Below are 9,494 nucleotides of genomic sequence, written 5' to 3'. Positions count from 1 at the left end.
GGGGAGCTGCCCAAGGTCACCAGGAGACCAACATGGGGATTAGAACCCACATTGTACAGAAGTGATCCCTGCACTCAACTCAGATCACACAAGCTGTGAGCCAGCTGCACCGCAGCTACACAACAACAAATTTATCACCCCTTTAAAGAAAATAGGATCATTGGACTTTCAACAAGAGAAACTTTAGATCACAATGGGGCATGACAGCGTGGTGGCTTGAGACTGAAGTGCTTAGTCCAGGTTTGCTATAGATTACCCATGTACCTGGGTTCAAAGCTTGATGCATGCCATGTGTGCGGTAGGTGCTGTTTTCCTTACTTATACAAGTTTGCTGCCTGTGTTTAAAGATGACAATGTTTCTCCGACAATTTTGTCCAGCGGCTGATGCTCAACAGGACAGGCATTACTTCTTTAAAATAATGCCTCACCTTGTGAACCTGCACTGGCTAAGGTCTTACAAGAAGGAGACCCTGGGGTTAGAACCTGCATGTTCTTGACTCCACTAATTTATCAGCAGAGAACTTTACCAGTGCGCTATCTCTAGCATTAAGAGCCAGCTGCCAATTCTTCCAATGATGACATGTTCTTTTTCCTGCTGGAAGTGACGATTATATTTGGTCTTATGGGGACAATAAGAAAGGTCAGCGATTAACCAGTGCTGATGGTGTGGAGCTTAATCAGTGTCTAAAGTGTCAGTGTGTTCTGTGCTACTCCTGGTTCAAATCCTAATGTGTGGTCTTCTACAAAATATTACCTTGCTATTTATAGTGGTGTGGAGGCAGTGCAATGAGTATGATTGCTGTATAAGAAAGATTCTTATAAGAGCTTAGTTTTGTAGCTGTCTCTTTTGAGACAGCTGTATTTATATAGCAGATTTCAGCAATATACACATCACTCAAACAGGTATCATAATCCATTTCTCCATAGGTGGCACCTTGGGAAAGGGGGAAGCAGCCCAAGGTCACCAGGAGGACAACATGGGGAGTAGAACCCACATTGCACAGAAGTGATCCCTGTGCTTAACTCAGATCACGCAAGCTGTGAGCCAGCTGCACCGCAGCTACACAACAACTTGTTTATCATCCCTTTATAATTTAAAAATAAATAAATAAATAAATACATACATCAGACTTTGTACAAGAGAAACTTTAGATCCCTTTGGGGTATTACAATGCGGTGGCTTGGTGGCTTAGTCCAGGTTTGCTTTGGACTTCACACATGTGCCTGGGTTCAATTCTTGCTGCGTGCCGCTTGTGTGGTAAGTGGCATTCTCATTACTTATACAAGTTTGCTGTCTGTGCTTAACGGTAACAATGCTTTTCCAACAATTTTGTCAAACGTCTGATGCTCAACAGGGCAACCAATGCGTTTCTCCTTTAAAATAACGCCTCACCTTGTGAACCCTCACTGGGGAAAGTCTTACAAGGAGGAAACACAAGAAGGAGATCCTGGGGATAGAACCTGCATGTTCCTGACTTCTCTAATTTACCAGCAAAAAACTTTACCAGTGCACTACCTCTGATGTCAGGAGCTGGCTGAAAATTCTTCCAATGATGACATGTTCTTATTGCTTTTGGGAGTGACGTCTACATCTGGCAATACGAAACTTCAGAGACCTACCTGTGCTGGTGCTCTGGTACTTGAGAAGTGTCAAAAGGGTCAGTGTCTTCTGTGCTGCTCCTGGTTCAAATCCTGATGTGTAGACTTGTCCAAAATGATACCTTGCTATGTGATGTTTATAGTGGTGTGGAGGCAATGCAGTAAGAAAGGTACTTACTATGAAGAAAGATTGTTTTTGCAGCTGTCTCTTTCAAGACAGCTGTAATTAAATATTGCAGGTATCAGCAATATACTCATCACTCAAACAGGTATCAGAATTCATCACTCCATTGGTGACACGCTGGGAAAGGGGGAGCTGCCCAAGGTCACCAGGAGGACAACATGGGGATTAGAACCCACATTGCTACAGAAGTGATCCCTGCTCTCAACTCAGATCATGCAGGCTGTGAGCCAGCTGCACCGCAGCTACCCTCCTAACACGTTTATCATCCCTATAAAGAAAATAGGGTAATTGGACTTTCTAGAAGAGAAACTTCAGTTCACATTGGAGCATGTCAGTGTGGTGGCTTGCAGGGCTTAGTCCAGGTTTGCTATGGAGTTATCCCATGTGCCTGGGTTCGATGCTTGCTGCATGTGTGGTAGGTGGCATTATCCTTACTTATACAAGCTTGCTGCCTGTGGCAATGTTTTTCCAACAATTTTGTCAAGTAGCTGACGCTTAACAGGGCAATGCATTTCTCCTTTAAAATAATGCCTCACCCTGTGAACCTTCACTGAAGAAAGGCTGGAGATACAAGGAGGAGGTCCTGGGGATAGAACCCACATGTTCCTGACTCCTCTAATTTACCAGCAGAGAACTTTACCAGTGCGCTACCTCTGGTGCGAAAAGCCTGGAGCAAATTCTTCCAATATGACAAGTTCTTATTCCTGCTGGAAGTGATGGTTATATTTGGTCTTATGGGGACAATAAGAAAACCCAGAGACCAACCTGAGCTGGTGGTGTGGAGCTTGAGCAGCATCTATAGTGTCAGAGTCTTCTGTGCTACCCCTGGCTCAAAGCCTGATGTGTGACCTTGTACAAAATGTTATCTTGATTAGTGGTGTAGAGGCAGTGCAGTGAGAATGTTGCTGCATAAGAAAGTTACTTTTGCAGCTGTCTCTTTCAAGAACAGCTGTTATTATATGTTGCTGATATCAGCAATATTCTCATCACTCAAACAGGTATCATAATCCATCTCTCCATAGGTGGCACTTTGGGAAATGCAGGTAAGCTGCACAAGGTCACCAGGAGGACAACATGTGGATTAGAACCCACATTGTACACAGGTGATCCCTGTGCTCAACTCAGATCACGCAAGCTGTGAGCCAGCTGCACCACAGCTAGACGATGATGTGTTTTTCACCCCTTTAAAATAAAATAAAAAATCAGATTCAAAAATCGGGTAATCAGATTTTCAACAAAAGATCTAATTTGGGCCACGACAGCACGGTGGCTTGGGACTTCACAATTGTTGCTGCATGCCGTGTGTGGTAGATGGCGTTCTCCTCACTTATACAAGTTTGCCGTCTGTGCTTAAAGCTGACAATGTTCTTACAACAATTTTGTCAAGCGGCCGACGGTCAACAGGACAGGCATTTCTCCTTTCAAATAATCCCTTACCTTGTGAACCTGCACTGGTGAAAGCTTTACAAGGGGGAGACGCAAGAAGGAGACCCCAGGGATAGAACCTGCATGTTACTGAACTCTCTCACTTATCAGCTGAGAACTTTACCTGTGCGCTACCTCTGGTGTCAAGAATCACAAGTTCTTCCAATGATGACCTGTTCTTATTCCTGCTGAAAGTGACGTCTACATTTGGTCTTATGGGCAGTGCCTGAACAGTGAGGGTCTTCTGTGCTGACCCTGTTTCAAATCCTCATGTGATACCTTTCTGTGTAATGAGAAGGTTGCTGTATAAGAAAGATGCTGAAGCAGCTCAGTTTTACAGAACATTATTGCAGATTTCAGGAATATACTCATCACTCAAACAAGTATCACATTTAGTCACCCCATAGGTGGCGCTCTGTGGCTCAGCGGCTCCACCAGATCACGGTTATCTGACATTCAACGTAAGTCACATTAGACAGAATGAGGGAAGATGTGCGCTGTGGCCGTGGCTGTGGCCGTGGGGCTGATGCTCTTAGGACAGGAACACTACAGTGTTAGCACAGGTCGCTCTCTTAGGTCAGTTAGGATCGCAACTATATTATAGGAATGTGAAATGTCAGAATACTAGAGATAATGATTTATGTCATCGCATTCCCAGTGGCTCAGAAGTTTACATACAGCAAGTTTTTTTTCCAATTCTTTTTTTTTATTCAAGTTTTTTATAACAAGATAATAAGTGACCCCAAGTGTCACATGTAACATATTTCCATTTCATTGTAGTAGGACCCCAGGATAATGGGCAGCAGGCTGTGGGGGAGGTGCAGTTTTGCTTTCTACATTGATAATGATGGATGATGATGGATGATAATGATGGATGATGATGGATGATGATGATGGATGATGGGTGATGATGGTTGATAATGATGGATGATGGTGGTGGATGATGACGATGGATGATGATTGATGATGATGGATGATGATGTTGGATGACGATGTATGATGGTGGATGATGGTGGATGATGATGGATGATGATGGATGATGGTGGATGATGATGGATGATGATGGATGATGGATGATGGTGGATGATGGTGGATGATGATGGATGATGATGGATGATGATGGATGATGGTGGATGATGATGGATGATGATGGATGATGGTGGATGATGATGGATGATGATGGATGATGGATGATGATGGATGATGATGGATGATGATGGATGATGGTGGATGATGGTGGATGATGATGGATGATGGTGGATGATGATGGATGATGATGGATGATGATGGATGATGGTGGATGATGATGGATGATGGTGGATGATGATGGATGATGATGGATGATGGTGGATGATGATGGATGATGATGGATGATGATGGATGATGATGGATGATGGTGGATGATGGTGGATGATGATGGATGATGGTGGATGATGGTGGATGATGGTGGATGATGGTGGATGATGATGGATGATGGTGGATGATGATGGATTATGGTGGATGATGACTGTCTATATTCTTCAGTGTCTTCTGAACCGGCAGTAACACTCAAGATATGAAACATCCTGAGGTTTTTTGGATTTGTGGATAATTTACTACAGGCAGGAAATTGCCCTACTGTAAGTTTTAGGCTATGTTCACACGCTGAGTCAAAAACTTCTGAAAATACGAAGCTGTTTTCAAGGGAAAACAGCTCCTGATTTTCAGATGTTTTTTTAAGTCACTCACGATTTTTGCTGCGTTTTTCGCTGCATTTTTTACGGCCGTTTTTGGAGCTATTTTCTATAGAGTCAATGAAAAACGGCTCCAAAAACGTCCCAAGAAGTGACCTGAACTTCTTTTTCGCGGCTGTTTTTTTACGCGCCCGTTTTTCAAAACGGCCGCGTAAAAAAATGGCCTGTCACTTATTCAAGCCACCCCATCTCCTTTACATCAGTGGTCCCCAACCTCTGGTGAAACTACAACTCCCAGCATGCTCTGAAAATCAACGACTGCTGGGAGTTGTAGTTATGTAACCACTGAAGAGCACCGAAAAAGGCCATACTTACAAATGGACACAGCCAGGTCAGAAACGCTGATGGAGTGAGCAGGTGCTTTAAATAATAATGGCCACTCCCACTGGTCTTGAGGGGAGTGGTGTGTGGTGCATGGGATGTGTAGTAAGAAATAATAAATGAATAGTGTGTGTGCAAGTGTAATACTATAAGTGAAATATAGGGGGCTGTAATGAGTGAAGTGCCTCAATAGAAATAAATGGATAATGGGGTGCAAGTGTGTGAAACCACTGAAGAGCCACAGATTGGGGATCTCTGCCACACATTCACTACACGCCCCATCTACTCCACCCATTCTATACTATTGCCCCCTCATCTCCATAAACTTACCCCACCTGTTGAATACTTCCACTCCATCTGCTTCATTCTGTTACTCCACCCATTAATACTTCTAATCCATCTGTTATTATTCTGTTACTCCACCCATTTCATGCTTCTCCATACATTTTATCTACCTACCTTGATCTCATCTACTCCTTACACTTTGGCCTCACATTACATCCGTTTACTCCATATCTTTACTCCATGGTCTACATGCCATTACTCCACCCTCTCCACACCATCCGTCAAATTATTTACAATGAGATTTTAATTGGTTAATTTTTACAACTTTATTATTCACATATGATATTTATATCGGGGGAGGGGGACAGAATCTTTTATGACCGTCTCATAACCATAAACATTGTAAAGGAAATGTAGAAAAAAACGCCAAACATCATTGCGGCGACATTGAGCCCTCGCGCCGTGGAGGAGTACGACCTGGCGGAGTATAAGTCCTGCCTATAGATAGCGCTCTGTGCCTGGAAAGGAAAGGAAATACAGGTCAATGATGCCGCAACAATACCCCTGAACTTAGGGGGCGCAACTGAGCAAGACTCCTCCTGAAGGGGCGAAAACAGGGTCACATGACACCTCCCAGACAAAGGGGTTTTCTGATTGGACAGCTGCTCCTTATCCATCCATAGGTTACTAATCATTATGGGGGAAGATATTTACACTCCTAGTGGTGAAGGGGTTAACTAGAGCCCCTCTTTACGAAGCCCCTAGGCAGCTGCACTGTGCGTTTCTATGGCGTTGCGTTTCAATTCCTCACTGTTTTCAAGACCTCTGCTTCCTGTCAGTGAATGGGAATATTTATTTTTACATCCAGAGGAGGAAAACTCGTCATGACTTATACTTCTCACATCTGCGGGTTTGTTACAATTGTATCCAGTTTAAACAATCCTCTGCGATCTGAACACATCAGCAAATCTCTCTCCTGTCCTGATAGTTTGTTACAATGTATCGGTAACACGTATCAGCCTGGAGTCCAGGATGTTTATCTCACAGAGGATTGTCTGGACTGCGCCAGCCTTGATAAAAAACAAGCTTGAGTAAAACGCGACAATTTTATTAAGACGTACGCGGCTCTTAATAAGTTTGTCGCATCTTCGGCCGTCCGTGCGTCACTGAATGAAATTTACATCAGCCCCGGAGATGGTGTAGATTTACGCCATATCCTACGCCAGTTTCTGGCGTGAATTATAGCACATGCGTCAAGCCATGTGTGACCACACCCCTTCCACTAAGCTCCACCCACTTTGTTTTTGGCGCCGAATCCGAGGGAAATTACCAAAAAGTTGCAATTATTGCGACTTTTAGGCCGTTTTTCGTCGATTTTACGTAAACCTTATAATCATCCCAAGACACCGTCATACCATAGAGACGCATAGTGCAGTTATTAGGGGCTTTGTAAAGAGGGGCTCCAGCTAAGGTTAACCCCTTGACCACCAGGAGTGTAAATATCTCCCCCCCTCCGCCTTATTAGTAAACTATGGATGGATAGGAGGGGCTGGGGGCAACAAACATTGAGTCCCCCTGTCCAAGGAAAAGGGATCTGTGGCGGTCCACCAAGACGAGCCCATTGAGTTGTGTACAATCGGATCCCTTCTCCTCTATGAACGACCCTGTACAGACTCCTTACCAACACTTGTCAATGACCCAGCACCCCCATTATTTCTATGGAGAGGCAATGGGCAGCTATAAAATAATACAAAGAGTCAAGTAGGAATTTAATGTACCACTGCTGCCCGGACCTGTGATGCCCCTCACACAGCAACGCCCTAGGCATGTGCCTATATGAACCATGTGCCTATATGAACCATGTGCCTATATGAACCATGTGCCTAGATGAACCATGTGCCTAGATGAACCATGTGCCTAGATGAACCATGTGCCTACATGAACCCTTGGTCCATTGCCAAACTTTTCCAATATCAGCTAAGAATAGAAGACTCGTCCTTACCTTGCAAGAAAAGATCACGGCCACCAATCCGAGAGGCTGGCAGCAAAACAGCAAATTCATGATGGACCAGCACATGTAGTCGCTGTATCTTGGCTGAAGAGCTGCTCCCACCACCAGAGGCGCTCCACTCACGGTGACTACATGTTGGGCTGGTTGGTAGACCATGGACTGTTGAGGCACGGGGGCAAATTGGTTCAGATATTGTGGCTGGTAATTGTATGACTGAGGATAGGCTGGAACGGCGGCACATTGGGCATACGATGGCGGAGGTTGCTGGGTTGGATATGGCATCTGAGGAGGAGACAAATTCTGGAAGTCGGGGGCGCTGGGATTAGGGTCTTCCATGTTCTTCTCAAGTTGGAGGAACAATAGCAATGCTCATTGACGTTACCTCTTGGTGAATGAACCCTCTAAGGATCATAGTCAAAATCTGTGAAGATCAGATGATGTCACCGCCTGGAGAAAGATGTCTCAAAACCGGAGATTACACAGAGACCACATCCCGGCAGCGGCCGCATTATGAAATGATTGCCTCAACGCCATTACACCAGCAAGAACAATATACAAAGTCCCTAAATTATTCTCATTACCCACGAAGCTAAATCCTGCAAACCGGGACGGGAGAAAGACATTCCTGATGGAGCAGTCACAGCCCGAAGATCAAGAGACCAAAAACACTCAGACTGGGAGGTGGCAAGAAAAAAGCTCCGGATGTTCTCCCCCCTGATTGATAAAATTCACTGATGTCAACGAAAAAACATGCTCCAGGACGTTCTTCATGTACAAAGATCAGTTTATATAGAACATAGAACATTTAGTATACATAAGGGGCAGTATTATAGTAGTTATATTCTTGTATATAGGAGCAGTATTATAGTAGTTATATTGTTGTATATAGGAGCAGTATTATAGTAGTTATATTCTTGTATAGAGGGGCAGTATTATAGTAGTTATATTCTTATATATAGGGGCAGTATTATAGTAGTTATATTCTTGTATATAGGGGGCAGTATTATAGTAGTTATATTCTTGTATATAGGGGGCAGTATTATAGTAGTTATATTCTTGTATATAGGGAGCAGTATTATAGTAGTTATATTCTTGTATATAGGGGCAGTATTATAGTAGTTATATTCTTGTATATAGGAGCAGTATTATAGTAGTTATATTGTTGTATATAGGGAGCAGTATTATAGTAGTTATATCCTTATATATAGGGGCAGTATTATAGTAGTTATATTCTTGTATATAGGGGGCAGTATTATAGTAGTTCTATTCTTGTATATAGGAGGAGTATTATAGTAGTTCTATTCTTGTATATAGGAGCAGTATTATAGTAGTTATATTCTTGTATATAGGGGGCAGTATTATAGTAGTTATATTCTTGTATATAGGAGGCAGTATTATAGTAGTTATATTCTTGTATATAGGAGGCAGTATTATAGTAGTTATATTGTTGTATATAGAGGCAGTATTATAGTAGTTATATTCTTGTATATAGGAGGCAGTATTATAGTAGTTATATTCTTGTATATAGGGCAGTATTATAGTAGTTATATTCTTGTATATAGGGGCAGTATTATAGTAGTTATATTCTTGTATATAGGGGGCAGTATTATAGTAGTTATATTCTTATATATAGGGGCAGTATTATAGTAGTTATATTCTTGTATATAGGGGGCAGTATTATAGTAGTTATATTCTTGTATATAGGGGCAGTATTATAGTAATATTATTGTATATAGGGAGCAGTATTATAGTAGTTATATTCTTGTATATAGGAGCAGTATTATAGTAGTTATATTCTTGTATATAGTAGCAGTATTATAGTAGTTATATTGTTGTATATAGGAGGCAGTATTATAGTAGTTATATTCTTGTATATAGGAGGCAGTATTATAGTAGTTATATTGTTGTATATAGGGGCAGTATTATAGTAGTTATA

At 42.4% G+C, this 9,494-nt stretch overlaps 1 long non-coding RNA gene across 1 annotated transcript; it reads right to left on the bottom strand.

The window, feature by feature from the left end:
- Nucleotides 1-5,858: 5,858 nt before the first annotated feature.
- On the bottom strand, nt 5,859-8,258 carry LOC142661661 (uncharacterized). Its single transcript, XR_012850782.1, has 2 exons — nt 7,550-8,258; nt 5,859-6,065 (listed from the first exon to the last, which is right to left on the bottom strand). It is a non-coding gene; the product is annotated as an uncharacterized LOC142661661 (long non-coding RNA).
- Between the last annotated feature and the right edge of the window lie 1,236 nt (nt 8,259-9,494).

This window comes from Rhinoderma darwinii, chromosome 10 (genome assembly GCF_050947455.1).
Source record: "Rhinoderma darwinii isolate aRhiDar2 chromosome 10, aRhiDar2.hap1, whole genome shotgun sequence".
NCBI lineage: Eukaryota > Metazoa > Chordata > Amphibia > Anura > Rhinodermatidae > Rhinoderma > Rhinoderma darwinii.
Note: the sequence above shows the minus strand (reverse complement) of the source record. Positions and strands in the feature narration are given on the sequence as shown.